The sequence below is a fragment of the Salvelinus sp. IW2-2015 genome, unplaced genomic scaffold (genome assembly GCF_002910315.2).
Source record: "Salvelinus sp. IW2-2015 unplaced genomic scaffold, ASM291031v2 Un_scaffold2442, whole genome shotgun sequence".
NCBI classification, from domain to species: domain Eukaryota; kingdom Metazoa; phylum Chordata; class Actinopteri; order Salmoniformes; family Salmonidae; genus Salvelinus; species Salvelinus sp. IW2-2015.
This window is the reverse complement of record NW_019943763.1, coordinates 27107-44879: the sequence shown is the minus strand read 5'-3', so window position 1 is coordinate 44879 and position 17773 is coordinate 27107. Positions and strand designations below refer to the sequence as shown.

General features: G+C 43.4%; 1 long non-coding RNA gene across 1 annotated transcript in view; it reads left to right on the top strand.

The window, feature by feature from the left end:
• The first annotated feature begins 10321 nt into the window (after window positions 1–10321).
• LOC139025267 (uncharacterized) overlaps window positions 10322–17773 on the top strand; it is an 11615-nt gene continuing 4163 nt past the window's right edge. The window contains exon 1 of the long non-coding RNA XR_011476779.1: window positions 10322–10371. This is a non-coding gene — a long non-coding RNA (uncharacterized lncRNA). The remainder of the gene's footprint in view (window positions 10372–17773) is intronic.

Sequence of the window (17773 nt, the reverse complement as noted above, 5' to 3'; positions counted from 1 at the left end):
GTCTTTGTCTTTCTCCTGTCGTATCCCTTGTATATATCTTTTTACATATTTTTCTTCGCATATCTTTTAAAAATATTTTCCTAAACCTCAACTTCTAAATATTCTCCTGCAACCCGCCTCACCCAATGTGGCGTGGATCTGTTTTTTTTTCTAAGGGTGACTACTCCTGGCTAGCGTTTTGCCTGAAGCTATCCCGGCTAGGGATCCTGTGCTACCACTGAAGCCCACTCCTGGGCTACAATATCCGGACCCTTTCTACTGCCGGTATGGGGCACGGAACCCCGCCGATCCTCTACGACTGGAATACCGACATAATCTGCCCGAGGATTCCAACAGGCCCCTCAGGCGCGACGTCCGCTGAAGGCCCATTCTGCTAACCGCGGCCTGCTAGCTACCTAGAGCTACTTGGAACCCTACTAATCCACGACTGGTCTATTGACGCCACCGCACGAAGAGGCAAAAACAGACTTACCTCCATTGCTACATCCCTCAAAGGCCCTTCTGCTAACTTGCTAACCCGGTCTGCTAACTGCTAGCTTGCTAGCCCCGGTCTGCTAACTGCTAGCTTGTTTAGCCCGGCCTACTAACTGTTAGCTTGTTTGCATCGGCCTGCTAACTGTCTGAATCGCCGTGTCCCCAGTCAGCCCAGCCAACCTCACTGGACCCATATGTTCACTTGGCTACGCATGCCTCTCTCTAATATCAATATGCCTCGTCCATTACTGTCCTGGTTAGTGATTACTGTCTTATATCACTGTAGAGCCTCTAGCCCTGCTCAATGCCTTAACCAACCATGTTGTTCCACCTCCTACATATGCGAGACATCACCTGGTTTAAATGTCTCTAGAGACTCTATCTCTCTCATAATTACTCAATGCCTAGGTTTACCTCCAATGTACTCACATCCTACCTTACCTTTGTATGTACACTATACCTTGAATCTATGCTATCGTTCCCAGAAACCCGCTCCTTTTACTCTCTGTTCCGAACGTGCTAGACGGCCAGTTCATATAGCCTTTAGCCATACCCTTATCCTGCTTCTCCTTTGCTCCTCTGGTGATGTAGAGGTTAATCCAGGTCCTGCAGTGCCTAGCTCCACTCCCACTCCCCAGGTGCTCTCATTTGTTGACTTCTGTAACCGTTAAAGCCTTGGTTTCATGCATGTTAACATTAGAACCCTACTCCCTAAGTTTGTTTTACTCACTGCTTTAGCACACTCTGCCAAACCGGATGTCTTAGCCGTGTCTGAATCCTGGTTTAGGAAAACCACCAAAAACCCTGAAATCTCCATCCCTAACTATAACATTTTCCGCTAAGATAGAACTGCAAAAGAGGGCGGTGTTGCAATCTACTGCAAAGATAGCCTGCACAGTTCTGTATTACTATCCAAGTCTGTACCCAAACAATTCGAGCTTCTACTTCTAAAAATTCACCTTTCCAGAAACAAGTTTCTCACTGTTGCCGCTTGCTATAGACCACCCTCTGCCCCAGCTGTGCCCTCGACACCATACGTGAATTGATTGCCCCCCATCTATCTTCTGAGCTCGTGCTACTAGGTGACCTAAACTGGGACATGCTTAACACCCCGGCCATCCTACAATCTAAGCTTGCTGCCCTCAACCTCACACAAATTATCAATGAACCTACCAGGTACAACCCCAAATCCGTAAACACGGGCACCCTCATAGATATCATCCTAACCAACTCGCCCTCCAAATAGATCGCTGCTGTTTTCAATCAAGATCTCAGCGATCACTGCCTCATTGCCTGCATCCGTAATGGGTCTGCGATCAAACGACCACCCCTCATCACTGTCAAACGCTCCCTTAAACACTTCTGAGAGCAGGCCTTTCTAATCAACCTGGCCGGGGTATCCTGGAATGACATTGACCTCATCCCGTCAGTAGATGATGCCTATTTATTCTTTAAAAGTGCCTTCCTCACCATCTTAAATAAGCATGCCCCATTCAAAAAATGTAGAACTAGGAATAGATAGGTCTGGAGTGAACTAAGGACTATGTCTGCCCTTGACCATCACAAAAACATCCTGTGGCGTTCTGCATTAGCATCGAATAGCCCCCGTGATATGCAACTTTTCAGGGAAGTTAGGAACAAATATACACAGGCAGTTAGGAAAGCTAAGGCTAGCTTTTTCAAACAGAAATTTGCATCCTGTAGTACAAACTCAAAATGGTTCTGGGACACTGGAAAGTCCATGGAGAATAAGAGCACCTCCTTCCAGCTGTCCACTGCTCTGAGGCGAAGAAACACTGTTACCACTGATAAATCCACTATAATTGAGAATTTCAATAAGCATTTCTCTACGGCTGGCGATGCTTTCCACCTGGCTACCCCTATCCCGGTCAACTGCCCGGCACCCTCCACAGCAACCCACCAAAGCCCCCACCATTTCTCCTTCACCCATATCCAGATAGCTGATGTTCTGAAAGAGTTGCAAAATCTGGACCCCTACAAATCAGCCGGGCTAGACAATCAACCCTCTCTTTCTAAAATTATCTGTTGTTGCAACCCCTATTACTAGCCTGTTCAACCTCTCTTTCATAACGTCTGAGATTCCCAAAGATTGAAAAGCTGCCGCAGTCATCCCCCTCTTCAAAGGGGGTGACACTCTAGACGCAAACTTCTACAGACCTATATCTATCCTACCCTGTCTTTCTAAGGTCCTCGAAAGCCAAGTGAACAAACAGATTACTGACCATTTCGAATCCCACCGTACCTTCTCCGCTATGCAATCTGGTTTCAGAGCTGGTCATGGGTGCACCTCAGTCACGCTCAAGGTGACGACATCATAAACGACATCATAACCGCCATCKATAAGAGACATTACTGTGCAGCCGTATTCATCGACCTGGCCAAGGCTTTCAACTCTGTCAATCACCACATTCTTATTGGCAGACTCGGCAGCCTTGTTTTCTCAAATGACTGCCTCGCCTGGTTTACCAACTGCTTCTCTGATAGAGTTCAGTGTGTCAAATCGGAGGGCCTGTTGTCCGGACCTCTGGCAGTCTCTATGGGGGTGCCACAGGGTTCAATTCTCGGGCCGACTCTCTTCTCTGTATACATCAATGAGGTTGCTCTTGCTGCTGGTGATTCTCTGATCCACCTCTACGCAGACGACACCATTCTGTATACTTCTGGCCCCTCTTTGGACATTGTGTTAACTAACCTCCAGACGAGATTCAATGCCATACAACTCTCCTTCTGTGGCCTCCAACTGCAAGTAAATCTAAATGCATGCTATTCAATCGATCACTTCCTGCACCTGCCCGCCCGTCCAGCATCACTACTCTGGACGGCTCTGACTTAGAATATGTGGACAACTACAAATACCAATGTGTGTGGTTAGACTGTAAACTCTCCTTCCAAATTGAATAGGCAGGCCCTGGAACAGAGCATTGTTTTCAGATTTTTCACTTCCTGTATGGAAGTTTGCTACAAAATGAGTTCTGTTTTACTCACAGATATAATTCAAACAGTTTTAGAAACTTGAGTGTTTTCTATCCAATAGTAATAATAATATGCATATTGTATGATCTAGAATAGAGTACGAGGCAGTTTAATTTGGGCACGATTTTTTCCAAAGTGAAAACAGCACCCCCCTATTGACAAGAAGTTAAATAAAGGTGAAATAAAAATAAATAAATATAAAACTTATCAGATGCTCAGAAGTCCATCCAGCTTGCTCCTGATTGGCCAAAGTGATGCTTCCACAAAGGGAGTGCACTAACAGGGTTGAAGGTCACTATCTGAGCTATCTACTGTGAACGTGCACAATGCTTTGTGTGTGTGTGTCTGTCTGTCAGAATTCTGACTCTCTCGCCATCTCTCTTCCTCCCCCCTCCCCTCTTCTCTCCAGCGGTATGGTGAGGCAGACAGGGCCATGTAACAGAGTGGAGGCTCCTCAGAGGAGGAAGGGGAGGGCCATCCCCCTTAGTGAATTTCATTTAAAAAAAAATGTTAAACATTTAAAAAGTGATCCTTTTTAGATGAAACTATGTAATCAAATAAATGATTAAAACACACGATTTTGCAATGAAGGTCTATAGTAGCCTCAACAGCACTTTGTAGGGTAGCACCGTGGTGTAGGTGGAGGACATATAGCCTCCCTGGTACATTGATTTCCATACAAAACCTCATGGTTCTCGCCCCCTTCCATAGACTTACACTGTAATTATGACAAGTTTCAGAGCATGTCCTCCAACCTATCAGAGCTCTTGCAGAATGAACTGACTTTTTGTCCACCCAATCAAAGGATCAGAGAATGAATGTAGTAATGAAGGTTTAAGGTATAAGCTACAGCTAGCTAGCACTGCAGTGCATAACATGTGGTGAGTAGTTGACTCAAAGAGAGAGAAATAATAATGGTTGAACAGTTTTGAACAAACACATTTCTTCCAAAATGAAGGAGAAGCAAGATAGAGAGCGACAGAGAGAGATTTCGTAATTCTTTTTCACGTTCACTTACTTAGCCAGCAAATGCAGCTATCTAGTTTAGCCTACTCAAACAACCTGCTCAAACAGAGGAATGCTGTTAGCTAGATGTCTATGACTATCCAACAGAACACTGGAACTCTTCCAAGTCAAGGTAAGCTTTTGGTTTGACTAATTTATTGCCACCGGGACTCGCCTGTGTAAGTGCTAAACTGCTTACTGACTGTACACAGTAACGTTACTGCATGATTTTAGCGGGATTACTAACGCGTTAATTCTATTAGCTATTGTAGCGACCCACACAGACAGCTGTGAAGTTATGTGTTAGGCTATTAGTTTGTTGTGTTGTACTTACCAGTACCCAGTGTCCGCGGGGTCTGACATGCCAATCAACCTGCCAATCACGGAATGCCTGGAATGTTCTGATGGTTGGTGGAGTGGTGTGGAGGGGGGTTGGGCAGGGGGATGGAGCATTGGAAGTTAAGACCAGGTTTAGCCATTGTTCTCCCTTACGTCTGGCCATCACAAGATAAATCCACAGTTGTTTTATAGGGTATCCTTCATTTATTTGGCGTTGGCTACGGCCAAACAGTAGCCTGTGTGAAGTTGGGTTAACTTTTACTTGGTACTCATCCCGGATCCGGGAGCACCCCCCACGGTAAAAAAGCTGACTAGCATAGCCTAGCATAGCGTCACAAGTAAATACTAGCATCTAAATATCATTAAATCACAAGTCCAAGACACCAGATGAAAGATACAGATCTTGTGAATCCAGCCATCATTTCTGATTTTTAAAATGTTTTACAGGGAAGACACAATATGTAAATCTATTAGCTAAACAGTTAAGCAATAAAGACACCACTTTTTTACTCCACCAGTTTTTTACTCCATCAGTAGCTATCACTAATTCGACTAAATAAAGATATATATAGCCACTAACCAAGAACAACTTCATAAGATGACAGTCTGATAACATATTATAGTATAGCATATGTTTTTTTAGAAAATTTGCATTTTTCAGGTATAAATCACAGTTCTACATTGCAGCTGCAATCTGAAATAGCGTTGGAAGCAGCCGGAATAATTACAGAGAACCGACGTCAAGTACCCAAAATACTCATCCTAAAACATTTCTGAAAAATACACAGCCTACAGCAATTGAAAGACACAGTCTTGTGAATCCAGACAATATTTCAGATTTTCTAAGCGTTTTTACAGGGAAGACACAATATGTAAATCTATTAGCTAACCACGATGAGCAAAAAGACACCACTTTTTTTCTCCACCATTTTTTCCCTGCATCAGTAGCTATCACTAATTCGACTAAATAAGATATATATAGCCATAACCAAGAAACAACTTCATAAGATGACAGTCTGATAACATATTCAGATCTTGTGAATCCAGACAATATTTCCGATTTTCTTAGTGTTTACAGCGAAAACACAAATATATCGTTATATTAGCATACCACATGAGCTAACATCACCCCAGCATTGAATCAAGGCAAAAGGGGCGATAATGTTATCGCCACCAAATATATTAATTTTTTCACTAACCTTCTCAGAATTCTTCAGATGACAGTCCTGTAACATCATATTAACAATGCATATAGAGTTTGTTCAGAAATGTGCATATTTAGCATCACAAATCGTGGTTATGCATGTAATCTGTAAAACATGGCATCCAAATCTGGCCGGCGCCATCTTGGAAAGGCACTCTAAGTTTACGATTATTTATCGATTAGATTGACAAAAAAAATACCAGGTTGGACAGCTAATGAAAGATGCATTGGTTATTAATGCAACCGCTGATTTAGATTTTTAAATTTACGTTACTAGACATACATTGTGAGTTCAGCCAGACTAGTGCCTCAAAAATGGCCGACAACTGCGTTTACATTTTTCCACATAAATACGGAATAGAATCATAAATAGCTCTTACTTTTGGACGAGCTCCATCAGTATCTTGGGCAATGTGTCCTTTGTCAAAAGAATCGTTGCTTTTTGTAAAACGACCTCTTCAACTACTCCGGAACTAGCAGCTAACGATAGCTACACGCACACACATGTCCAAATCCTCAAACGCAATACTAAGGAAATTCCGAAAAATAGCAATATACTCGCATAAACTGATATAAATCGGTTTAAAATAACTTCGTTATGATGTTTCTAACACCTATATCGAATTAAATCACAGACGGATATATCTTTGGTCAATAACGAGAGCTTTTGAGCATGCCATTCTGATGTCCTCTCTTGCGCCTTGGCGAGCGTCGAAAAGAAGGGACATCTCACTCCATTGCTTTTTATAAACTCTGAAAAACACGTAGAGACACCATTCCACTTCTCATTGGTTACTGACATCCAGGGGAAGGCGGGTGCAGTTCATTTCGATCCATAGGGCACACACAGAGTTTTAAACTGATCCGAGATCAGAGACTATTTTTCAGACCTTCGCATGTCCTGTCATGATTTTCGCTGTAGAAAGAGTTCTGGTTCACCCACAGACATAATTCAAACGGTTTTAGAAACTAGAGATAATTTTCTATCCAATAGTAATAATACTATGCATATTGTACGAGCAAGAATTGAGTACGAGGCAGTTTAATTTGGAAATGTAAAAAAAAAAATAGTGCTAACAGCTCCCCCTATTGACAAAAGGTTATTAATAAAACATAAAATCGTAAACTCAATCCTCTGTCTGGACAATTGTTCCTTTATAATCTAGCCAGGTCTTTGCACTATGTTGACTATGACGTTACTTTAGCTAATATGGTGACAACGATATAGGGTGTGTGTTGTAGTTTGGCTTGGAAAGTTTTTTTTTCGCCTGGTCACATACAGCTGATGTGTTTGCTACTATAACAACCTCCACTCTTCTGGGAAGGTTTTCACACGAGATGTTGGAATATTGCTACAAGCATTTCGCTACAGCATTTGGCTAACACCCGCAATAACATCTGCTAAACACGTGTATTTGACAAATACAATTTGATTTGATTGCTGTGGCGATTTGCTTCCATTCAGCCACAAGAGCATTGGTGAGGTTGGGCAGTGATGTTTGGCGATTAGGCCTGGCTTGCAGTCGGCGTTCCAATTCATCCCAAAGGTTTTCGCTGGGGTTGAGGTCTGGGCTCTGTGTCATTCAAGATCTTCCACACCGATCTCAACAAACCATTTCTGTATGGATCTTGCTTTGTACACGGGGGCATTGTCATGCGGAAACAGGAAAGTGTCTTTCCCAAACTGTTTCCACAAAGTTGGAAGCACAGAATTGTATAGAATATCTTTGTAAGCTGTAGCGTTAAGGTCTCCCTTCACTGGAACTAAGGGATCTAGCCTAAACCAAGAAAAACAGCCCCAGGCCATTATTCCTCCTCCACCAAACTTTACAGTTGGCACTGTGCATTGGGGCAGGTAGCGTTCTCCTGGCATCCGCCAAACCCAGATTCGTCCGTCTGACTGCCAGATTGTAACGGTGGTCCTCCTCCTCTTCAACCGAAAAGGAGGAGTATTGAGGGAACCAAGGCGCAGCGGGTTGACTATACATAATGATTTATTAAATAAACAAAATAGACAAAGACGAAAACGAACTATACTGGATATAACTAACAAAATAACAAAACGATGTAGACAGACCTGAACAAACGAACTTACATATACACGAAGCACGCTGACACAGGAACAGACTACATAAACGCACGAAACAAACCGAAACAATCCCGTATGGTGTAACATCGACACAGACACAGGAGACAACCACCCACACACAAACATTGTGAACAGCCTACCTAAATATGACTCTCAATCAGAGGAAACGTCAAACACCTGCCTCTAATTGAGAGCCATACCAGGCAACCCAAAACCAACATAGAAACAGACAACATAGAATGCCCACCCAAACTCACGTCCTGACCAACTAACACATAAAACTAACAGAAAACAGGTCAGGAACGTGACACAGATGGTGAAGCGTGATTCATCACTCCAGAGAACGCGTTTCCACTGCTCCAGAGTCCAATGGCGGCGAGCTTTACACTACTCCAGCCAACGCTTGGCATTGCGCACGGTGATCTTGTTGTTGTTCCTAGACGTTACCACTTCATAATAACAGCATTTACAGTTGACCAGGGCAGCTCTAGCAGGGCAGGAATTTGACAAACTGACTTGTTGTAAAGGTGGCATCCTATGAAGGTGCCATGTTGAAAGTCACTGAGCTCTTCAGTAAGGCCATTCTACTGCCAATGTTTATGGAGATTGCATGGCTGTGTGCTCGATTTTATACATCTGTCAGCAACAGGGGTGGCTGCAATAACCTAGTCCACTAATTTGAAGGGATGTTCACATACTTTTGTACAGTGGATGTGTCCATAAAAACACATGTTGTTATATCCCCTAGATATAGGACAGTCACTTCAAAACATTAGTCCTTATGATACATTTTTTCACTGTCTTTTTTTTATACCATTTATGAATGTGTTGTTCAATGCGTTTGTATTGTCTATAGCAGTAAAGGCCAAATTCAATATTTTATCAAATCATTTTTATGTATTTAATTGTTTTACCTAAAGGGATACTATAATTCAAAATCAAATTAGAACTTAAAACAATTCCATATGTCAGTTAGTAGAACCCCCCAAACGGCTCAGACTTTTAGATGTTCAGAAACCCAGAGTCAGAGGGGGCAATGTCCAGCACCTAAACACACAAATCACATCTAATTGTATTTGTTATATGCGCTGAATACAACAGGTGTAGACCATACTGTGAAATGGTTACTGACAAGCCCTTAAGCAACAATGCAGTTGTTTTTATGTAAGAAAATATGAGATTTGGGAAATTATAAAAATGAAAAAAAAATGAATTACACAATGAAATAACAATAACGAAGCAGCAATAAACAATTACGTGAAAGATCATTCATTGTCATTTTCAAAAAACACGCATCATGCAGATACAGTAGGACACAATAATCCCAGACAGACAGACAGACTTAGTTATATGCATGTCAGGGTTCACTTTGGGTCCGTTGTTCTGAAGATCAGTGAGCTGAACACATCTCTTTCACACAAGAACACACTGGAAACTCAGAGCAGCTTGCCTTGGCCTTGGCATAATGACAGCTCACTGTTGTCTGTTGTTTCTAGCTAGTTAACGTTGATAGATAAAAGTTAGCTAACTAACTAGCTCACAAGCTAACTGTAGGGTCTTGCTGTAATTCAGCGGCAGCATATCGTATTGTTCACAATCCAGTACATTCAGAGTAGCTGTGTGATGCACAGAAATACTTGTTTATCACTGAAGAACAGCCTCTTCATGTAGCTAACAAGCTAGCTGAGATCACTAGTTCACTTAATTCAAACACCAGTTCAACATAAGTCCCAATAACACAGTATTTTTACGTGCATGCCTGGTTTATTCTATATATATTTTTGACATTTTCTACCTTCTATTTTGTATATTTTCATTGGACTAGTAGGGACATATGAAGCCTGGAAGCTGCAGTAATGTTGAGATGTCAGTAGGGAGAGCTCTAGTCTAGAACACTGGTACCAAACATACTCCCCTTTCATCTGTTCTGGAACCTTCAGTACCAGCTGATGAGGAGTGATGGGAATGGGTCACATTGTGTCTCTTGTAAAACATGTAGGTCCACTCCTCAAATAAAGAAATGTAACTACAGTATTCTGACTTTAGACCATTTTCTATTTAGATACAGTAACATCCCTTATGTGACATGCTGTTGCTGCATGTTAATGCACTGACTAGACTAGGCTACTTTTAACATGTATCAACCACAGAACTCACACTTAGACTACGCCTGCTTCTACTAACACTTACAGTAGACTACTTTTTGTTTCCACACAGTGACAGTAAGTTGACTCACTGTACAAGACCTTCCCCTTCACTTCATTCTGTAAGTACACTTGACGATATCTTGGAATATAGTTTTTTATGTTTTTAGCCATACATCACATGACTTACTGTATCTCTGTTCTTGTTGGTTTATTTTGAACTGTGTTCTGGTTGTTACATCAGGGCCTGTRTTCATAAAGTGTCTCAGACGGTTCATATAATTATTATCTAAAAGGCTAAACTGATCCCAGATCAGCTCTCCTACTCTGATACACTTTGTGAATACTGACCCTGGACTGTGGTTTCATGTGTTTAGTTTAGTTCAGTTTATTCATTTACATGTTTAAAACATGATCAGTAGAGTTTGCCAGTAATACCCAGATCTCCATTCACTAGGGTCATGTTCACTGTCAAAGTATAACTGGGTCAAGTATAACTGTGTCTGAACCAAACTTATTGGCACCCTTGACAAATACTGAGCTATATTGTATGCTAGAAAAGACGGGATGTACGTTGTACATGTGGTTTCACATAAAGACGTGTACACTGCTATTTTAAGAGCTATGAGAGCAAACAGATTGTGGTGGAGCATTTTTGAAAACGGCCCTAAAGTAAAAGTGACAGAAAGAGTAAGAGTGATTGAGTTGATGTTTCATAAGAGGTTTAGGAAATTGTATTTACATGAGACACAGTGATGGGGCTGTGTTTAGGAGATGTATTTACTGAGACACAGTGATGGTGGGTTGTGTTTAGGAGTAGTATTAACATGAGACAGTGACTTTGGGTTGTGTTTAGGAAATGTAATTTACATGATTCACAGTGATTGGTGGGTTGTGTAGGAGTAGTATTAACATGATTCACCAGTGATGGAGGGTTGTGTGTTAGGAGTAGTATTAACATGAGACACAAGTGATGGTGGGTTGTGGTTAGGAGTAGTATTATCATGAGACACAGTGAGGGTGGTTGTGTTTAGGAGTAGTATTAACATGAGACACAGTGTTGTGGGTTGTGTTTAGGAGTAGTATTAACATGAGACACAGTGACTTGGGTTGTGTTTAGGAGTAGTATTAACATGAGACACAGTGACTTGGGGTTGTGTTTAGGAGTAGTATAACATGAGACACAGTGATGGTGGGTTGTGTTTAGAAGTAGTATTAACATGAGACACAGTGATGGTGGTATGTGTTTAGGAGTAGTAATTAAAATGAGACACAGTGACTTTGGGTTATGTAGAGGGTAGTCAATTCTTGCTCGTACAATATGCATATTATTATTACTATTGGATAGAAAACAATCTCTAGTTTCTAAAAACGTTTGAATTATGTCTGTGGGTGAACCAGAACTCTTTCTACAGCGAAAATCATGACAGATGCATGCGAAGGTCAGAAAACTAGGCTCTTGTTCTCAGATCAGTTAAAGCTCTGTGTGTGCCCTATGGGTCGAAATGAACTGCACCCGCCTTCCCCTGGATGCAGTAACCAATGAGAAGTGGAATGGGAGTCTCTACGTATTTCTCAGAGTTTTTAAAAAGGCCATGGAGTGACATGTCCGTTCTTTTGGACGCTCGTCAAGGCGCAAGAGAGGACATCAAATGGCATGCTCAAAAGCGCTTCGTTATCGGCATAAGATATATCCGTCTGTGATTTAATTCGATATAGGTGTTAGAAACATCATAACGAAGTTATTTTAAACCGATTATATCAGTTTATGCGAGATATTGCTATTTTCAGAATTTTCGTAGTAATTGCGCTTTAGGATTTGGACATGTGTGTGCCCACGTAGCTATTGTTAGCTGCTAGTTCCGAAGTTGAAGAGGACGTTTTACAACAAAGCAACGATTCTTTTGGACAAAGGACAACTTGCACAAGATTCTGATGGAAGCTCGTCCAAAAGTAAGAGCTATTTGATTTTATTCCGTATTTATGTGGAAAAAATGTAAACGCATTTGTCGGCCATTATTGCGGCACTAGTCTGGCTGTAACGCACACTGTATGTCTAGTAACGTTAATTTTAAAAATCTAACTCAGCGGTTGCATTAATAACTAATGCATCTTTCATTAGCTGTCCAACCTGTATTTTTTGTCATCTAATCGATAAATAATCATAAACTTAAGTGCCTTCCAAGATGGTGCCGGCCAGAATGCATGCCATGTTTTGACAGATTACATGCATAACCACGATTTGTGATGCTAATATGCACATTTTCGAACAAACTCTATATGCATTGTGTAATATGATGTTACAGGACTGTCATCTGAAGAATTCATGAGAAAGGTTAGTGAAAAAATAATATATTTTGGTGGTGATAACGTTATCGCTCTTTTTGCCTTGAATCAATGCTGGGGTGATGTTAGCTCATGTGGTATGCTAAAATAACGATATATTGTGGTTTTCGCTGTAAAACACTTAGAAATCTGAAATATTGTCTGGATTCACAAGAATACTGTGTCTTTCAAATTGCTGTACGCTGTGTATTTTTAAGAAATGTTTTATGATGAGTAATTAGGTATACACGTTGCCTCTCTGTTAGTTATTCTAGTTCGCTTTGGTGAGTTTGTGATAGTGGCTGCAATGGTAAACTATGATTTATACCTGAAAAAATGCAATTTTTTCTAAAAAAACATATGCTATACCATAAATATGTTATCAGACTGTCACTTATGAAGTTGTTTCATTGGTTAGTGGCTATATATATCTTTTATTAGTCGAATTAGTGATAGCTACTGATGAGTAAAAACTTGGTGGAGTAAAAAAGTGGTGTCTTTTGCTAACGTGGTTAGCTAATAGATTTACATATTGTGTCTTCCCTGTAAAAAACATTTAAAAATTCAGAAAATGATGGCTGGGATTCACAAGAAGTGTATCTTTCATCTGGTGTCTTGGACCGGGCTTAAGAGGTAGTGGCCCAAGGGCAGGTTAGGAGAACCTGCGCCCACTTTCCAGGCTAACCGTGGAGAGCGGGAGTACGGGCAGACACCGTGTTACGCAGTAGAGCGCACGGTGTCTCCTGTACGTGTGCATAGCCCGGTGCGGGTTATTCCACCTCCCCGCACTGGTAGGGCTAGATTGGGCATTGAGCCAGGTGTCATGAGGCCGGCTCAACGCGTCTGGTCTCCAGTGCTCTCTCTCGGGCCGGCATACATGGCACCTGCCTACGCATGGTTTCCCCGGTTCGCCTACATAGCCCGGTGCGGTTATTCCACCTCCCCGCACTGGTCGGGCGACCGGGAGCATTCAACCAGGTAAGGTTGGGCAGGCTCAATGCTCAAGAGACCCAGTACGCTTGCATGGTCCGGTATTTCCGGCGCTACCTCCCCGCCCCAGCCCAGTACCATCAGTGCCTACACTACGCACCAGGTTTCCAGTGCGTCTCCAGAGCCCTTTTCCTCCTCCACGCACTTTTCCTATGGTGCGTGTATCCAGTTCGGTCCTCCAGTTCCGACAACACGCACTAAGCCTCCTGTGCGTCTCCAGAGCCCTGTACGCACTTTTCCTTCTCCCCGTACTCGCTCCTGAGGTGCGTGCACTCAGCCCGGTGCCCACCAGTGCCGGTACCACGCACCAGGCCTATAGTGCGCTTTGAGAGGTCAGTGGTGCCCTGTCCCTGCTCCCGCACTAGGCTTGAAGTGCGTGTCTCCAGTCCGGTGCCTCCAGTTCCGGCACCACGTACCAGGCCTACAGTGCGTCTCAGCCGGCCAGAGTCTGCCGTCTGCCCAACGGCGCCTGAACTGTCCGTCTGCCAAGCGCCGCATGAAACTGCCCGTCTGTATTGAGCCTTCAAAGCCGCCCGTCTGCATGAAGCCTGCAAAGCCGCCCATCTGCATGTAGCCTACAGAGCCTTCCGCAGACTGGAAGCCAACTAGAGCTTCCGCCAGACAGGAGCCGCTAGAGCCTTCCGCCAGACAGGAGAGCCAAGCCTTCGCTAGACAGGATCAGTCTGAGCCATCCCGTCTCCGCAGCCCATCTGAGCATCCGTCTCCTCAGCGCCATCTGAGCCATCGTCTCTCAGCGCCATCTGAGCCATCCGTCTCCTCAGCGGCCGTCTGAGCCATCCGTCTCCCCAGCGCCGTCTGAGCCATCCGTCTCCCCAGCGCCGCTCTTGACCATCCGTCTCCCCCAGCGCGTCGTTGAGCCATCCGTCTGTCCGAGCCATTAGAGCCGCCCGTCTGTCCCGAGCCGTCAGAGCCGTTAGTCAGTCAGGAGCCGCTAGAGCCGCCAACCCGACAGGATCTGCCAGAGCCGCCAACCAGACAGGATCTGCCAGAGCCGCCAACCAGACAGGATCTGCCAGAGCCGCCAACCAGACAGGATCTGCCAGCGCCGCCAACCAGACAGGATCTGCCAGAGCCGCAACCAGACAGGATCTGCCAGAGCCGCCAACCAGACAGGATTCTGCCAGAAGCCGCCAGCGAGCCATTTGAGCGTCCAGAGCGCACAGCGGCCATGAGCGTCCAGAGCCGTCAGCGAGCCATGAGCGTCCAGGAGGCCGTCAGCGAGCCATGACCGTCAGAGCCGTCAGCGAGCCATGACCGTCCAGAGCCGTCAGCGAGCCATGACCGTCCAGAGCCGTCAGCGAGCCAGACCGCCATAGCCGTCAGCGAGCCATGAGCCCGTCCAGAGCCGTCAGTCTGCCATGGAGCGTCCAGAGCCGTCAGCCTGCCATGAGCGTCCAGAGCCGTCAGCTTGCCATGAGCGTCCAGAGCCGTCAGCCAGCCATGAGCGTCCAGAGCCGTCAGCCAGCCCAGAGCTGCTATGATCCAGAACTGCCCCTCAGTCCAGAGCTGCTCTCTGTCCGAGTGGCCCTTCAGTCCGGAGGCTGCCCTTCTATCCTGAGCTACCTCTCTATCCTGAGCTATCCCTCTGTCCTGAGCTACCTCTCTGTCCTGAGCTACCTTGTCCCGGAGCTGTCCTTTATCTTGGTGTTGCCCCTTAAATTAGGTGGGGCGGAATAAGAGGGTGGTCATTATAAGGGGTAGACGTAAGCTGGGATGTGACTATGGTGGGGGTGGGGACCTCGCCCAGAGCCTGAACCACCACCGTGGTCAGATTGCCCACCCAGACCCTCCCCTAGACTTTTGGTGGTGCGTTCGGAGTACGCACCTTGAGGGGGGGGTTATGTCACGTTCCTGACCTGTTTTCTGTTAGTTTTGTATGTGTTAGTTGGTCAGGACGTGAGTTTGGGTGGCAGTCTATGTTTTCTGTTTCTATGTTGGTTAAAGGTGACCTGATATTGGCTTCAATTAGAGGCAGGTTGGTTTTCAATTTCCTCTGATTGAGAGCCATATTAAGGTAGGTGTGGGGTTTCACACTGTTTGTTGGGTGGTTGTCTTCCGTGTCTGTGTCTGCGTACCACACGGGACTGTAGCGTTTGTTCGTTCGTTTGTTATAGTCTGTACCTGTTCCTACGTGCTTCGTGTTTTATGTAAGTACTCATGGTGTAGGTCAGTCTACATTCGTTTTTTGTTATTTTGTAATCCTTCCCAGTGTTTGTTTTCGTGTCTCGTCGATTGATTTAATAAATCATTATGTATTCAAAACCCGCTGCATTTTGGTCGAATCACTACTCCTCCTCTTCGTATGAAGAGGAGGAGGAACACCGTTACAGTTAGTGACTATTTATATCTTTATTTGGTCGAATTTGTGATAGCTACCTGTGCGGTAAGAAAATTGTGAAAATATGCGGTTGAGTCTTTTGCTATCGTGGTTAGCTAATAGAAATACATATTGTGTTTTCGCTGTAAAACATTTTAAAAATCGGAAATGATGGCTGGATTCACAAGATGTGTATCTTTCATCTGGTGTCTTGGACTTGTGATTTCATGATATTTAGATGCTAGTATTTACTTGTGGCGCTATGCTAGGCTATGCTAGTCAGCTTTTTTACTGATGAGGGTGCTCCCGGATCCGGGATGGTGACTCGTGAGAAGTTCAGTTGAAGTCGGAAGTTTACATACACATAGCTTGGAGTCATTTAAACTTGTTTTTCAACCACTCCATAAATTTCTTCTTAACAAACTATAGTTTTGGCAAGTCGGTTAGGACATCTACTTTGTGCATGACACAAGTAATATTTCCAACAATTGTTTAGAGACATATTTTTTCACTTATAATTCACTGTATCACAATTCCAGTTGGTCAGAGGTTTACATACACTAAGTTGACTGTGCCTTTAAACAGCTTGGAAAGTTCCAGAAAATGACGTCATGGCTTTAGAAGCTTCTGATAGGCTAATTGACATAATTTGAGTCAATTGGACTTGTACCTGTGGATGTATTTCCAGGCCTACCTTCAAACTCAGTTCCTCTTCGCTTGACATTATGGGAAAATCAAAAGAAATCAGCCAAGACCTCAGGAAAAAATGGTAGACCTCCACAAGTCTGATACATCCTTGGGAGCAATTTCCAAACGCCAGAAGGTACCACGTTCATCTGCACAAACAATAATACGCACGTATAAACACCATGGGACCACGCAGCCGTCAGGTGCAGGAGAGCAGTGAGTTGTGATCAGGCACACTTTTATTTGGCAAAAGCACAAGACAGACACATCTGCGTCAAAAATCCTCCAGCCACAGATAAAAGTCAATAAGCGTGAAAACACTCACAAATATACAAATGCATGACAAATACATACAACGGGTCAACATACAATACCCGGGGGGGAAAACCAGTCTGGCGCATCACACTAAACACGTAACAAACAATTTCACACAAAGACATGGGGGGGACCAGAGGAATAAATACATGCAGTGTGATTAGGGAATGTTAACCAGGTGTACAGAGAACAAGACAAAACAAATTGAACAATGAACAAATGGAGCGGCGATGGCTAGAAAGCCGGTGACGTCGTCCGCCGAACGACGCCCGAACAAGGAGAGGAGCCGACTACGGCGGAAGTCGTGACAACTATATATAGATAACAGGCTACATTTGACTATATATAGATAACAGGCTACATTAGACTATATATGGATAACAGGCTACATTAGACTATATATCTAAAATGTAGCCTTTTATCCATAATGTAGTCCTAATGTAGCCTGTTATCCAATATATATTATAAATATAGCCTGTTTATCATATATAGTCTAATGTAGCAGTTATCCATATATAGTCTAATGTAGCCATGTTATCCCATATATATAGTCTAATGTAGCCTGTTATCCATATATAGTCTAATGTAGCCTGTTTTATCCAATATATAGTCTAATGTAGCCTGTTTACATATATATAGTCTAATGTAGCTGTTATCCAATATTATTCTATAAGTAGTAGCTGTTATCCAATATACTAGTAGTCTATGTAGCCAGTTATCCATATATATTATAATGTAGCCAGTTATCTATATCATAGTCTATATGTAGCCTGTTATCCATATATAGTCTAATGTAGCCTGTTATCCATATATAGTCTAATGTAGCCTGTTATCCATATGAGTCTAATGTAGCCTGTTATCTATTTATC